Genomic DNA, 17,034 nt, shown 5'->3' on the forward strand with positions numbered 1-17,034 from the left:
ATGAAAGTCTGTGAGGACAACATATCAAAAGAGAAGGTGTGATTAATCAAGCCATGAACAAATGTGTGAACATGACATTGAATTAAAAGACCTATCCAGGAAAGAATCATTATACCTACAGTCTACTAAGATACCTAAATATAATAAAGGTGACAAAGACTAGAAAGCTCAAATGAATGTAAAAGTAAATATATATATCTAATAACTATATTTGAGATATCTAACACAGATTTTTTTTTTATTTAATCAGTAATAAAACTAAAGATTTTACCTTTTAAACTGGAGGAATAGGCTAACTTCTACTTCACCTCTTAGGATAAATCTGCTATCACCAAAAACCTGATTTATATTCCATTTAATGAGCAAAGAGGAGAGACTAAACTGAATGTATTTTTTTAAAATAAAGGTTTTCATTAAATATAATACTTTTTCTTGACTATAATTTTATGTAGACTCTTTTCTACTTCATTTATGAGCAGTTTTAATAAAAGCAAATGAATATATTCATAATGTGAGTATATACTAAAGCAAATTTTTAAAAAGAGAGACAATAACTTTGCAGCTTGGTGACCAGAGCACTGAAATTATATCTGCTATAATACTGTTTTATACCAAATGGAGAAAATTAAACAGCAGAAACAGAGTACTCCAGAGTCCAGTAGCTCAGAGGCTGCAGTTAAGATCCTGAATTCTACAATTTTTACGATGCCTTTGTTCATATGGAAAAAGATATGCCTGTGACCCTGCCATACATGTGATATAATACCTCTCAGAGGCTGTAGAATTAGTTAGGAAGGAGGCTCTCCCTCAATGACTTCACAAGGAGATACAAAATCCTCTCGTGAAACCACCAAAAAAAAAAAAAAAAAAAAAAAAAAAAAACCACCACCCACAAGTTTACCTATTTATCATTTTTCACCTGCTTCATGAGGTGTTGGCTACAAAGTACCAGACCTGAAATGTTTCTAACACCAAGGCATGCACCATGAGGTACAAACAAGAGGAGCTTTAAGTTTTGGCCCAGTTCCAGAGATTTGATGTCACTGGCAAAAGTGAAACAAGGTGGGATGAGTCCTGTGTCTGGAGTGCCAGGATGGGTGGTTACACGATTACTGTGTCTCCTTTTTTTCCATCATTCTGAGCTTTTAGTTTATTTACCCTATCTAAAATTTCCACAGTTGATTTTTGTGGAGGCTGTCTTCACCAGTTTGTTCAGTCTGTTGGGAAAGATGCCCCACTTGACTGGGTCAGGATGGATCCAGTCTCTTTCAAGAAGGTTTTGACCCTTTAAGAGAGCCCCATGGTTGTAGAACCTGAAGCCCTACTCAAACACCAGCTATGCAGACTATTTTTGAGCTATAAAATCTGCTGAGTCCTCCTAATGCCCTTTCTCCTCGCTGGCAGGAGTCAAACATTATGTGTATGCTGTTGAGCACTGTCCACAGAGCCCTTTACACACATTTTGGCAATTCCCAGGTGAGCCCTATCTGTATTCTTGATGCATTTGTGGAATAACTGCAGAACCACAAAGCTGGATGAGGCATGGGTCACCTCTCAGGGAAGTCATGAAGGCAAGCCCCCAGCAAGAAGCAAACCTCTCCAGGGGACAAGTCTTGTCAGCAGGTGAGAGCATCTGCCCTCTGCTCAGTGGCCCTCCTGCCACCTCCACACAATACTTTATTTTTGTGGTCCTGAGTGGTTCAGAGTTGGCCACCAGGAATGCTGTTTGACAGTATTCCCTGTTACTCATCAGCTACAAGGCTGATGAGCTGATTCTGCAGCTGCAAGTCATCAGAAAAAATGATGGAACAATCCTGCCAAGATTCAGCTGGTAATCAAACTCACATGCAATTGTTCTGCAGAGAATAATAGGGGTTCTTTTGTAAGTGGGAGGAGGGAAAAAGAGTGAGAGAGAGGGAAGCAGCTGATCTGGCTTGGGTTTTGAGCTTTTTTTCTAGGACAGATTGAAACTAAAGTATACAGACAAATCTGTCAGTGAATCAAATGGAGGAAAAGGCTAAAAACAATACATAGACATTTAGATAGATAAAGCTACACTGAGATTTATTTCGTGCAAATGATCCACTTGCAAACCATGCAACTGCTTGATACAATAGTAAATTCAGAAAAAAATACTACAAGGCATGTTACCTTGTTGGTTACAGCCAGGACAAAGCAGGGACGCTTTGTTCTCTGTGATACTGTATTCTATGAACTCCATGTACTATATTCCCATGGTGTTTATGCAGTCATGTCTGTCTTATATCTCTTACAGATAGAGGCCACTGAAAATTCTAAAATCCACATGAAATAGCAGAAGCTTTAGCTATCTAAATACTTGAGATACACTTCAGAAAATAAAAGGAGGCAAAAAACTCTGAGACAAGAGGAGGATTTCATTGCCTTCATCACAGTAAAAAGTACTTGATTCATCATATTTTTTCTTTTTTTTTTTTCTTTTTTTTATCTATACTGGTGGCAACCTTAAAAGCAACTTTAAGGACTGCCAAATAAGGTGATAAAAGTCATACAGTAACAGCGTATTCTGGTTTACCATTTGCTTAGATGATGGCAATCCTAATGCTAGTGAATAAATACAGAGATATGGGGAATTTTATTAAGTAGGGTATTGCAATCTGTTTCTTTTGCCCTTTTCCATCTGGTATCAAAAAAAAAAAAAAGTGCAAAGAATCCCATACTTCTTTCTGCAAGAGGGGGTTGATCACTGAGTGTGGTGAGATGCTTGCAATTCTGAAAGGGGTAAGAAAGACCAAAATCATACAGTGCTGTGTTTACCACTGCTCTTAGATGGGATTGTTTGATATAAATATTGTAGCCTTTCATAAGTAAAGGTTTCAAATTCACTACAGTTGTGACCTCAACACTGAAGGCTTGTGTGTTGGTTACCAGTAATTTAATATAGATCTGCAACATAGAGGTACTATTGACTGTATTAAACTGCAGATTTGATATACGATTTCACGTTTCAATATGATGCTAATTTGCAATGGCTAGAAATTCAGGGGAATATTTTATATACTTGAGAGCTTTGCACATTTTAATCCAGAAATAAAAGATTTCTACTTCTCTATTTAACTCCTGTTTTTTTACGCTCAACTTCTTATTTGATATATTTCTGTATTTGTTTTTTGCTTGTAATTACACAGTCCCAAGTACATTGCTAAAATTATTGCATGCCATTGAAACATGATTTTTAGGGATATTATATGTTCATAGCTGTTTAGCTTTGTGGTTAGGTGTAAATATCCCCCCAATCCCCCCCCCCCCCATCCCCCCCCGGGACTAGCTCCTGAGAGGCTTTGGAGGGATATCTCAGAGAGACAGGACAAAAGGTTCCAAAAGAGGCTCTTACCCCAGGATTATTCCAAGGCATTTATTCTCGAAGGGTTCCAGGGGGCAAGAGGAAGAACAAGGAAGTGCAGGGGTCTTATCTAGTCTCCCACTCTGGGAGGATGGCTGGCACTCAGCCAACTAGGTCAAGAAAGGAAGGAAAGGTCAAACCATATGGTTACGGGCATTAGGGGTCTTGGGGGAAAAACCATTCCCCAGAGAAATACAACAGTTAGGATCTCAATTTACCAGTAGGAAGAGATCAGGATAAATTGTAGTCTTTCCTCAATTTTGGACCTTAAAAAGTGTTTGAAGATTTTATGTGACATCTTTTCCTCATGTGGAGATAAATAGAATTATCTAGTTAGAGCTCTGCATTCTGGTTATCTGTATTTATTTTCTAATATGGAACAAGATTTTCTTATTAACTAATGCCTTAAGACATATTTATTTTCTTATACTTCTAATTCTATACAGTTTATATTTATGTCTAGAAAGAAAGGGAAAAAAAATCTTCCAAATTTTCAAGATATTTAAAAAATGTATGTAAGGTTTCCTAAATTTCCTATCAAGGTTAATGCCAACTGCATGTATATTTTGTGAGTAAAACTCTTGCCTTTCTAAGGGTTTTGATGTTACACTTGTTTACTTGGGAGATGCTGGCCAGCAGAACTTAAAAAGCTGAAGTACCAAAAGAGTCCATTAAAATGTCTTACTAATCATTTTTAAAAATTAAAATTAATCATTTTTCCTCTTCATCTGGAAAATGATCCTGCTTTGTTACCAAGACTAACCCCAAGGAGTTATCACTTGAACATTATTATGGTTCTTTGTATTGCATCTTCAATTGGGCCACTCAGTTACTTAACTCTTGTAACAGAGGCTGTTAGTGGTTCCATATTTGACAAAACAGGCACCCAGCTGCAGAATTATTTGATTCATAAGTGGTCTCAATGAGAGCTAAGAAAAAAAGAAGAAAAGTCAGGATATCCAGGATGTAGCCACAACTCTTATGGCGATGACTGAGCAGTTGTACAAGAGCTGCTGCAGTGCAGTCTTTAGTATTATTTCTCCTTTCTCTCTGATACGTCCTGCAATTCACTGGAGGTGTGTGAAGCCATGCAGACACCTATGAAACCTATAAGTGGTTTACAGAATCAGCTTGTGTGAAATACCAAAGAGAATTGTGTTTTTAAACTCCTAGGAACTGCAAATCAATATAGAACAAACCAAAGTAAATGAAAGAAATTCTAACCAAATCAGACCAAATCAAACCATGTTTTATGGCAATTAGTTTGTGCACGCTCCAAAACTGAATTCTGCAAGACACCAGAAAGCTGGTAAGATACGTTCAAGTTATTTACTTCATTCTGAAGAAGTTTTAAATGATCCAGTCCCCAGTGGCATCATAACAATATTACCAGTCACTTTCACTACTGTCGTGCACTCACTTCTGCATCTCCCATGCATGGTTTATTTGTGTGTCTCAGTCCTTTGTTGTCTACTTGCTCTGCCAGCTAATTTAGTGAAATCAGGAATATTTCTTCATTGCTCAAAATTGTGTTGTTTAGAAGCCTCTACTCATTATTTCTGGTTTGTTTTCTTTGACATGATCAAACAAAACTGGATTTCATCTTTCAATACAAAGGAGTTGGTTAGAACTGGAGTAATGCAATTAAGACAAATATTAATCTGTACCTGCTGAAAATATGTAGAGATAATTTTGTCTGACAGGTAAAAAGAAAAAATCCACAATGCATATGTCTAATACCTTATGAGTATCAAAAGATCTCATTCTGGTAATGAGCACTTTTACATTAAAATAGATCAAGGCAACATTACTACAGAAGGTGTGATGGTACAAATGTCTACTCATTTAATAAGGATTGGATTATTTTTGTGATTATCATTTACATACAATCACTACAACAGGACTACCATCTTAAACACAACTTCCAAATTAATAAAACTTTGGAGAACTGCTGATGTTTCTAATGGAACATTTGCGATTACACAAAAAATATATTTTGCCTAAGAGTTTAGGGTGATCTTTTCTCTCTTAAGGTGACATCCCTTTCTGTGGAAGGAGCATTCTGTTACACTGGGTGTGGGTTTAAGGCTGCATTATGACTCAATATGTGGAACCAGATCATATTAGAGAACTCAAATAGTTCAATTAAATGAAATGTAGCAATTTAGGTCATAAATAAACCATTTTAGTGATAGTTATCATTTTCTCTTTTGCTAGGTACTTACACTCAAAAAGAAATTGAGATATTATCTAGAAAATAATTGTAGATTTCTTTGCATTTAAAATTCCTTTCACCAAGAGGTCCGTATTTTAAAACTTTTATATCAGCAGTAGTACCTGCGTTAAGGATGTCTTACTTTTTAAAGAATGATAATAAAAGGATTGTTAGAGAGCAACAAGTTTGCTGAAAATGTAGGGAAATTATGACTCTCAGACTTTTTTTACTGTTAAAACACTTGTTTTTTCAATTTTTATTAACAGAATGGCAATGGTGATTCATCATGTGTAGAAAATGGTGTTGAATGGCAAAAAAAAAAAAAAAAAATCCAGAAACAACCCATAGAAAATCTAGAATTATCTGATGGACATACCATGAGTGCCCAGTGCTTTGCAATTACAGGCTGTCTGAGCCAAAGATTATATTTAGACTATTGTGTTTAGCAGATAATTAATTGTTCTTCAAATCTATTCATATTTTTAGTTTCTAGACCATCCTCTGACCAGGACCTCCTCTGTTTAATTTCTACTTTATTTCATCCTGATGCTTATATTAAACCCATTGAAGTGAAACATGAGTTCTCATTTTATGTACGGTTATTAAAAAGTATTAAAAACTTTTTCGTACAGCTCATGAAGAGCAAAATCAGACAAAAATTTACTAAGATGCATACCTTCGAATCCACTGGGGAAAAAAATCTAAATCATAAAGAAAAACAATTGAGTTATATTTCTTTCATTTTTCTCTCTCCCACAAACATTTTAAAATCATTATAGATAAAACTGTATTAAAGAAATAACATGCTAGATATTATTCTTGATGAGTTTTCAAGTGAAACAAACTACAGAAAAGTTTAAGAGGTTTAGATGTAGGTCTTTTAAGCTCAAAAGGTACTTTAAATTAAAAGAAATTCCCTCAATAAGATATTCTTGTACATGATAAGGAAAATTTAGAACTGATAATTAAACGTCGTATAGACTTTTCTCGTCCATTCTTACTTTAAAAAAAAATAACAAAGGATTTTAAATGTTAGGATTATTCACATCTGTATTATTCTAATCCTTTGTAGCTTTTTTATGTCATCATATACAAGTCATCACACATAATCATAATAAAGCTTTCCCTATAGAAGTGTGTATTAACACTCAAGCTATGTAAAGGACATCGATTTTTCTCATCATTTAAGGAGACCAACTTAAATCTTTTTATGAAGTTCACAGCATAAACACTTATAAATACAATTCAGGGGATCCTTTCTATTAGAAGATTCTTTCTTCTATATGAAACCTTGATGACAATAAATATATTTTAAAAATTGAAATATAATTGGAATATGATATCATAGTTCATCTGAACTGGAATTTCACTTTCGATGGGAATTGTTACTGGGTAGTACAGATACAATATAAGGATGTGTACATACTGTGCACCTCTAGAGAGGAATAGGTAGTTAGCACAATTCGATTCTTGGAAATTTTCATTTTTCCAAGTCTCCGAATGAGGTAGTGCTGAGCATTTTAATTATTATTGTAGGTGCACCTTTTGATCTAATAATTCTCCCAGTTTGGATAGTTCCAAAAGTATCTTGCACAGTGCCATGGTGGCACACAAATTAAATTGACCTTTGCAAATGCAGACGAGTTCTATAGAGACAGGTGGACAAAAGCTGAGGTATGAAGGCAGAAAAATATTAATAAATGAAGATATATACCTTCTAAAAATTAGGTTATTGCAGTCAGTCTGGACCTTCTCTTATAGATTGTAATTTAGCTTTCCTCAATTTTCTCTAAGGTAGTCTTAGTTCCAAATACTGTAACATTGTGCTCTTGTTTATGAGAACATTATTTGAGAAAAACTTGTTTTTCCTTTAGATAAATTTTTGATTCAAATCATATTACAACCATGAGAGGTGTTTGCATACATTATTTCTAGATTATGTTATAGAGAAAAAATAATATATAGGAAGTTTTGTTGCTTGCAGAGATCATATACCATCTATATTTCAATTTTCTGCATAAATTTAATAAAAACAGAAGCAAGCACACATCTACAGAGTACTTTACCGTGCTTGTCTTCTAGAATTTTCTGATGCTGCACTGCCTTATTTTTCTCATTTGAATTTATAAGAATAATGCAGAACTCTACCACAGAAGATACCTGGTACAGGATCACTATTAAATTAACCCACTTTAAGTGACTTTTTATTTTGCAGGCAACGCCTTCCAAGCAAATTAAGAAAAAGAAACCAGAAATAGTACAGTTTCTAGCAACAGTAATGTGGCTTGGGAACAATAATAGCAAAACTAGATATAGAAAGTGCTTCATGAAGTACATCTGACCTTACTCCATTGCACAGGATATTTGAGCTGATAACTGTATTAAAGTTACTTGGAGTGAGAAAAAATTTACAGTGTTATTGCTTAATCCATTCTGATACACCAAAAAAAAAAAAAAGGCAATTTTGTCCTAAGACTGCATCTCACATATACTTTACCATTCCTGTAGCAACATGCAGGGGTAAATCCTCAGCCATTTGAAGTCATTGCACTCCACTTAAGATAATTAACAAGACTGATGTGGTAGGGTTTTTATATTGACAGTAAGAGCATTTAATTTGTCACAGAAATAGACATGACTCTTGCTAGTTATATCCACTTTGGAGACCTTTGAAATAATGCAATCTGATGTCATCATTATCGCATCAGAAAGGTGCGGTGAAATACTCTTTTCTTGATTACTGGAACTTCACCGGTTATAATAATGAATAGCAAATTCTTTGCTGTGGCCATTGCATCAAAGAGTTACAAGTTTGCCAGTTTATGACTGTTACAGTGCCAAGAACATTCATTCAATACAAAAATATGCACATTATCATGATTATGCATTGTTTCTCCTTGGCATTTTTTTAATATCTCATCCTGCACAATGTCCTAGTAATAACATACTTTTATCAGCTCCAACCAAATTATCTTTTGCTTAGGAATAAAAGTAAAAAATTTGTTATTCAAAGGAAAGGACTTTGTCTTATTCTGGGAGATAGGCAACTTCTGGTGACTTGGGATTTTGCTGATATCCTTGATATGATTTGAAGACTTCCACCTAGAGTACACTCTGACTTTGAAGACACTGTGAGGGTGCAAACATGGAATTTATCACTTAACAGCAACTCTTTGTTATTGTTCAGTTTGATGCATTTCTGAAAAACACATTCATATCAGATGCAATAAATGTTGATAATACTGATATAGTTACCTGCAATATAATTCTAATTAAATACCAACTTGATTTAGAGTAAAATTTATTTTTAAAAATGCTTTATGAGTTTTATCTAATCTCACTTTCCTATATTTAAAGTTATCTCTTGGCCAATAGAGGACTCTCATTACTACAGAACATTTCATGTTGAGAAAAAAAAAAAAAAAAAAAAAGAGAGAGAGAGTGAGAGAGATTTCTTTTGTATAGGTATTATTATTGATGTTCTTTTTTTTTCTTTTGGTAAGGAAATATTCAATCTGAGAAAACTGCTTCTAGAAATTGTTCTGTTTCAAATGTTTTTTGATCACATATTTGCAATTATGTGTAACTTATTCCTTTGATTAAGTATAGAAATATCTTTGCAGAAGTATTTGGTGTTGTTAGTGAAATAAAGCTCTACTCAGTCTTCAAAAATTAGAAATTTGTTCTACAGAACAGTTAATTTTAGATATTTGAGGCAGGTTTCCTATCATGTTTCCTAAAATTATCTTGAAAATTTCTATTAAAAAGAGACTTAATAAATTTATGTTCAGCAAAAGCATATTTTTTAATAAATCCCTACAATGTGTACTTCATATTGGTATAGGCAAAAGTAGCTGACTTTTCTTCTGGAATTTGGAAGTCCTTTGCTAATGTGAAAGATTTAGAAGACATTGTAATCAAGCTAAATTGTATTGTAGGAGACAAAGTTTATGCCGTCTCCACTGTTAATTAGCTGTCCACCTTGAGTTCACCTACTTTGCTCAGGTGCTGTAAAGGAAATCACTTGTGTGACTCACTGGGTGCCTGAAGCTCATTGGGGGAGCTACATTCCCTGCTCTGACATGAGCACGGATGATATGCCTGATCTCTTGGACACTGGAACCATTAAGCTGCCAGCTGCTGATAAATCACTCAGAATTCATCTGACAACAAAAGTAATACTGAGTTATCCATCATCTCTTAAATAAAGCAATTACAGCTGCTCTGTACTAATTATTAATTTCTGCCCAACTTCAAATATTTAGTATGTCCACCAACATGTCACTCTCTCCTGGCAGATATTTCCTCAGCAGAAAGCACACATTACCTGTGTTGTGTTGATGTTCACATTGTTCAGTATGTATTGATTGCAGGCTGTTATGTACTGGGTGTTATTTGACACAGCGTGTCACAAAGGGCACAGATAGCTTATGAGACAAAAAAACCCAGGTCTATCAGTGCTGAATCCTTGACAGAACATTAATATTTTGGCAACTAAGAATGCAAATACAGTAAAGAAATCAGCATTTAATATTTCAAGAGTGGTTTGTGCTAATTGTGGATTATACGTGAATAAACTACAGCCTTGAACTGTTTCATTCATTAGAATTTTTCAAATTATATTTATGGGAACAAAGAATTCAAACGAAATACTGAAAATAAAGAAAAAAAGTAGTCATGTTGAATGCCTTTTTCCCACTGAGAAAAGAAAACTAAACTTGCATTTGCAAAATCCACGGATTCCCTGTGGAATTCTGTAGCAAAACAAGACACATTCATTTCAATTGAAATTATATTTAAATGCTCTATTCCTTCATATATTTATATTTAAACTATAAATTCAGATTTACCTTTCCTTTAGATAAGAGTGGTATTCTTTGGACTGTGGGACCAGACAGAATGGATACCATAGAGACATAACAGATATCATTGTGACACTTCTTTCTGCCACACTTAAGACATTGTGGGGAGAAGGAGAGGTCCATAATAGCAGAAGAAAATATTTTACCTGTCTTCTAAACAGGGCAAAGAAGTATTAGTGAGGAATGGAGGTACAACAAGATTGATTACCTGAACTTCAGTCCATAGAAAATTCCAGTTCAGTCTATCCTAGTCACATGATGGAGAGGTAGGTTACTAGGACCAACCATCATGGGTTTATCAAGAATAAGACCAGAAAGCTATCAGAGTAAGGTGAAATGAGCTATGATAAAATTATTGAATTCATGCATTAATGAAAAGCAATTGAAATTCTTAACTTTGACTTCAGTAAGGCCTTTTACATTGTCTCTCACAATATTCTTGTATTCAGGCAAAGATGTCTGAATGTCTGGACAACCAGGACGATAAAAATCTGACTGGATTATCAAGCTCTAGGTAGCAGTTATTTTTTTGTACTATAGCTGGACAACAGTTCAGGGGATTTTTCCAGGGGGTCTATCCCACTACCTGTCCTGTTTAATATCTCTAAAGAGTGATTTGGAAGAAAAGATAAAATGCACCCTCATAAAATCTGAAGATTACACCAAACATGGGTTAATGACGCTAGCTGCCAAGTTCAGAGAATGGGCTGCCATTCAAAAGAACCCAGACAATCCTATTCAGGAGGATCAGATAGGAAATTCAGCAGGGATATATATTTTGTAGATGCCCTGCATCTACAAAAAAACCCAACAATACAGGTCAGGTGCTCATTGGTGGGAGAGTACATCTGCTGAAAATATTCTGGAGCTCCTGGCAGACAGGAGGTTAACCACAAGTCAGTGGTATGACCTGACAATGGTAACAGCAACATGCTGCATCAATGAAGAGCACAGCAAGGAGCTCAAGGGAAGTGACCAGCCCCTCTTGACTCAGCACTCTGTAAACCTCATTTGATACTCATCATACAGGCTTGTGCCTTGCAGTGCTACAAAGTTGTGGATAAATGGAATTAAGTTCATTGAGGAGCCACCAGAACAGTCAGCACTAGAGCACTTCTGTGAGGAGACACCGAGGGAGCCATACTGGTTCATCCTAAAGAAGGGGTGGCTTTAGGACAATATATATCTCCTGTAAGTGTCTATGAGGAGCCAAGAATGCAGAGACAGGCTCTTTACTGAGGTAAATTATGGGCAAGAGGCAGTAGTTATGAAGAAATAGCACCTTACAAGGATAACTTGGGAAAAATCTTTTTTTACAGTGAGAACGGAAAATGCGTTGGTCAGGCTGCACAGAGACGTTGCACTGACTCTATGCGTGGGGGTATCAGGACTCAGTGGGCTACAGCCTTGTGCATCCCGGTCTGCATTTCATGTTGTACCTACTTTCATCAGGATGTTCAGCTAAAGACCTCCTTAGACCACATCCAAGTGGAATGATTTGATGATTCATAACCACAGCTTCAATCATATTAAAAAGAGGTTTATATAGTGGTGTTTTCAGGTAGTCTATACAGGTTTCAAAACAGGTAACTCATAATTGATAAAGTGTAAGATTCACCATACCTAAACAGACCTGGGTAAGAAGTTAGGTTCTCAGTTTATTTTCTAGTTTTGCTTTCTAGTCAACAGAAGAAATTTATTATCTCTATAAGATAATGCATCCTACTTTTAGATATATATTTAAATTAAGTGAGAATGGATCATTCTCTGAATCTCCCTGTATGTCTTCATTTCCTGTAAAGAGAACAGGATAACTAGGTTCTTCTGTATGCTTCACTTAAAAATTTCTATTATCAAAAGCAAGAATTACTGCCCTAAATTCATTGTCTTTTTGTATACTGTTTATAAATCAATATGCATCATCAGCTCTTCCTTAATACATTTGAATAACACACCTTACCTGTGAAACACAATAAAACCAGCAAGAGTTATTTTACTTATTTACAGAAGAAATCATAATAGAATTTAAATACTTTTCTTTTCAACATGAGCGTACTGGAGCTGCAATTAAATACATCAGTTTTCATAAAAAATGAGGTTGAGGCTTATATTTTCCAAGTTATGAAGTTATTTGGGAGGAATCTGCTGCCTATCTTCCTGTTTCCATATCAGACATTCCGATGTTGCAGATAGAAATTTGAAGTAGAAGATGAATACTTTGATATTAGAAACAAAGTTGGTCCTCTGTCTCAGTTATGTCTATTCATCTCCATGGTCCTTAGCAGTTGTAGCCTAACGTCTCAATTTGTCTGACTTGTGGTCTGCGGTGCCCTGACACAACTGAGCTTGTGTGACAGCTCAAACTGAAGAGATGCGCTGTCTTATCCAGTCCTCAGAATAACACAACAGATTCCTTGTCCTGAAGTAAATAGGTAAACGTAGATTATATAATATCCTGAGCTGGAAGGGACCCACAAGAATTATTGAGTCCAACTCCTAGTCCTGCATAGGACAGCCCAAGAGTCACACCATGTATGTGAGGGCATTGTCCAAACACTGCTTGAACTCTTCTCAGTCTGGTGCTGTGACCACTTCCCTGGGGAGCTGTTCTAGTGCCCAATCATCCTCCAGGTGAAGAACCTTTTCTTGATATCCAACCTAAACCTCCCCTGACACAACTTCAGACCATTCCATTGAGTCCTGTCACTGGTCACCACAGAGAAGAGAACAGTGCCTGCCTGTCCTCTTCCACTCATAGAGGAAGCTGTAGACCACAACGAAGTCTTCCCTCAGTCTCACCCTTTCTAAGCTGAACAGACCAAGTTACCTCAACCACTCCTCTTACGGCTTCTCTTGCAGACATTTCACTATCTTCACAGACCTCCTTGGGACAGTCCCTAATAAGTTTATTTCCTATATTGCAGTGCCCAAAACTGCACACAATATTTGAGGTGAGGCTGCCCCAGTGCAGAGAGAGCAGGACAATCCCCTTCCTTGCCTGGCTGGTAAGGCTGGGCCTGATGTCCCCCAGGACAGGGTTGGCCTTCCTGGCTGCCAGGGCACTTCTGACTCATGATCAACTTGCCATCGACCAGGACCCCCAGGTCCCTTTCCATGGCACTACTCTCCAGCCTCTTTTTCTCCAGTTCATACATTCAGGGTTGCCCCATCCCAGGTGCAGGATTGGACACTTGTGCTTGTTGAACTTCAAATGTTTGGTGTAAATGGCATTGTTTGTACATTTACAACACAGCAATCAAGACTAGGTGCAAGGCCAAAGTTTGAACTCCCATATCCAATGAATAGCAGCATAGTTTTGCAAACAAATAATACTTTTTTACTTGCAATTGGAAAAGTGACTTAAAAAATAGTTTGTCTAGGAGGGATTTCAGTCTTTTATCTCTAATGAGTGTCTGGAAGATTATTCCAGACCTTACCCTGCTGGGTTGGAACCTGCAGGCATAAGCCAGTATTTCCTCCCTCTAAACCAGGTTATTTTGTTGGGGGAGGGCGAGGCAAGGAATATGCTATGGCATAAAATGGATGTTGGTAGGTCTGGGGTCCCAGCGTACTTGAAAAGGTAATTTTTGTGTTTAGATTTACTGGAGTCATGAGCAGGAATAGCCACACAGTAGACATCATGGTTGCTAAACAGACTTGTTTTCCTGAAACAGCATTATAATTTTGTAACAGTTTCTTGAACCTTCAATGTCCTCATGAAATATGGAAATAAACTATTATCATAGATATCAATGTCTCCCAACGTTCTGTAAACATTTTCTTTAGAAAGGAACAATTCAACAGAGTGAATGGAACTAATCCTGAATAAAACCTGTAGCATCAGGATTACACTAAGTATTACGCATCTATGTAAAAGATGGCAGTACAAAAGGAGCTAAAGAATATTCAACTGAAATTATTTAGTTTAAAAATGTGAAGTATAAACTAAATTAAATTAAGTACACTCAGAAAAATCTTGAAATCAAGATTTCTCAAAGCTGACTTTTTAACACCCAATCTTAACAGTTAGATGTAGTACACTTAATGGGTTACTTATCAAGAACCTCTACAGATGATGTTTCAATTTATGCTCCTTATGCTGAAAAAGTAGGAAAGAGTGTATTTTAATGTTTATTCAGTGCTAGTTTCCTCCTCTATCTCAGAAGAAACAACGTCAAAAAAGAAAATATGCAGGTGAATTTCTTATATGTTCTATTAATTCACACTTTATGTCATGCATTTTATCATTTGAAGCTGTGGTTTGAAAAGTTTTCTTATTTGAATATTTGCATAATTTCTCTAGGTATTGCCATTTTGGTCTTCCAGCAAGTTATCTTCTCCTATCAATGCCGTTTGCTTCACCATTATTCAGTCTGACTCTCCAGAAAGGCGTATATATCTCTTGTCCCTATAGCTTCTAATGACCAAACCTAAAATAAAATTCATTTTGGGCTTTTAAAATGCAGCATTGGAATATTTTTCCCTTGACTAAAGTGCTAAAGTGCAAAAATTTATAAAAGTAAAACTAATGAGAGCAAATGGTAATATTTTTACTATATTCAACCACTGAAATGGAAACATTATTGCACAGTGCATTTTTTAATTTATCTGTTAATGAAGTGAAGAACAAGCGTAAAAAATGGGACAGCGCTCTCTTGCTCTCAGTGGTGCTATACTACTTTAAAGGCCATATGTTCCATTTATTACTCATTAGCTTTACCTTGGGCAGCTTTCCCACAAAAGGCAGGCTGTACAGGTATACTTGTGCGAATGGTTCCACTGGGATGAGAGCAAGGCTCAAGTTTTAAACAAAGACAGGAAGCAGATTTAAAAAAAAAAAAAAAAAAAGCAGGAAAGAAAAAAAACACTGTGTGTAAACACAGTCATAAAACGGAATTTCTTATTTATGTGATTTTGGAACCTGACAGAAGACCAGTACTAAATGAATACATATCAATCAGCATGGTTGTCAACAATGTCTAACACTTTATATTGACTTATGACTGTTCATGAAGACATACATTCAAGGTAAAAATAATTGCTAGCAATAGATTAACAGATCACACTGAGCCTGAAAAATCTGTGAAAAATATTTTTTCTCCTATAAATTAGGTAACTTGTGAAGTTCTTCCCTAATAACGTGCTGGGTATATATGGTGTGCAGTATGAAGTGTTTATTTGGGTTCTAACCAGGTTTAAAACAAAGTGTAAAATAACCAAAGGGAACGTATTTTATTTATGGAACTAAGAATTTATTGTTAGCCAAATTAAAATCTTGATCTTATCAAAATCTAGCAAACGTCTATCTGTAGTCCTGTCAGAATGATTTATTTAGTCCAAATATAAAAAATCTTCATTGAATATAATATGCTTGCAAAATGTTACTCCTGAGAGCATACACTGAGCTGCCCTGTTACTCTGGTGGTGTTCTTGCACTCCCATTATCCCTCTGCTCAATGGCAACAGACTTCTTCATGCAGAGGGATAATGAGGTGTTAAAAGCTTCCCAAGCTCTGGTGGAGTTCATGGTGGAATGGGGACATTTCTTTCTTTTTATGATCAGCGCTGTTTTTCCAGTGTTCTCACACCTAATCGCCTCTGACTGGCCTCCAGCCCCATTTGGGTGCTGTATCACAACCTGCCCCAGCCCTGGGAGACACCACAGTCGCACAGTGAATGTCTGCTTTGACCAGCTTCATCCACCTCTGGCTGCCACAGAACTTCGACTCAGGTCAAGCAATGCTCTTGTGGCCGCCAGGGCAATGTTAGAGCAATCTGGCACCAGTTTGGGCTCAGGCAAGCCCTCCCAAGCACTGAGCACTGCCCAGCTAGGCACCTGTTGACATTTCATTATAATGTGGCAGAAATCCTCTTGGCTGGGTTGCATTTGACTACAGTAAGTAAAATGAAATAGAGCCTTAGTAGAATCTACGTAGATGACCAAACCTTATACTTTTCAGAGTTCACACCTGGCAAATACCTCCCACAAAAAGAATAAGAGTCCTACTATTCAATGGGATTTCCTGTTGTAGGTTTGTATTCATGTAACCTATTCGTATCATCTGCACAGTCAATATTCTCCTTCTTCAATTATTTTTAGTTGAACATTAATGCAAGTCCTATAACAGACAAGCAAAGAAGCATCACAGGCACAATTATCAGCCTGGCAGATGTAGCTGGAACTCTAATTGCACAAGGGGAGGGGAGGCACAGTTCCTAATGAATATTCAGAAGAGAAATTAAGATTTCTGCCATTAAAAAAAGACATCACAAATTTTGAATTTTACATCCTTTCTTAAAGGAAACTGAATCTATTATTTGTAAATGATTGTCAGTATTTTGAAATAATTTTATTATTTTTATGTCCTTGTCTCTTTCAAAATTTCACCCTTGGGTTTTTTATTTCTGTGCTGTTGTGGGCTGGCTATGTTTACAGAAAAAAAAGCATCCTTCTTTTTTTTAACACACAAAAATGCCTTCTTCTCCATTTTTCTGTATAATTTACCATTTTTATTATGCCTTTCTTAATTTTTAAACCATTAATAATTATAAAATTACAACAACTACCCAAAAAA

This window comes from Chamaea fasciata, unplaced genomic scaffold (assembly GCF_029207755.1).
Source record: "Chamaea fasciata isolate MVZ Bird 193981 ecotype frontalis unplaced genomic scaffold, bChaFas1.0.hap1 SCAF_1, whole genome shotgun sequence".
In the NCBI taxonomy this organism is placed as follows: Eukaryota; Metazoa; Chordata; class Aves; order Passeriformes; family Sylviidae; genus Chamaea; species Chamaea fasciata.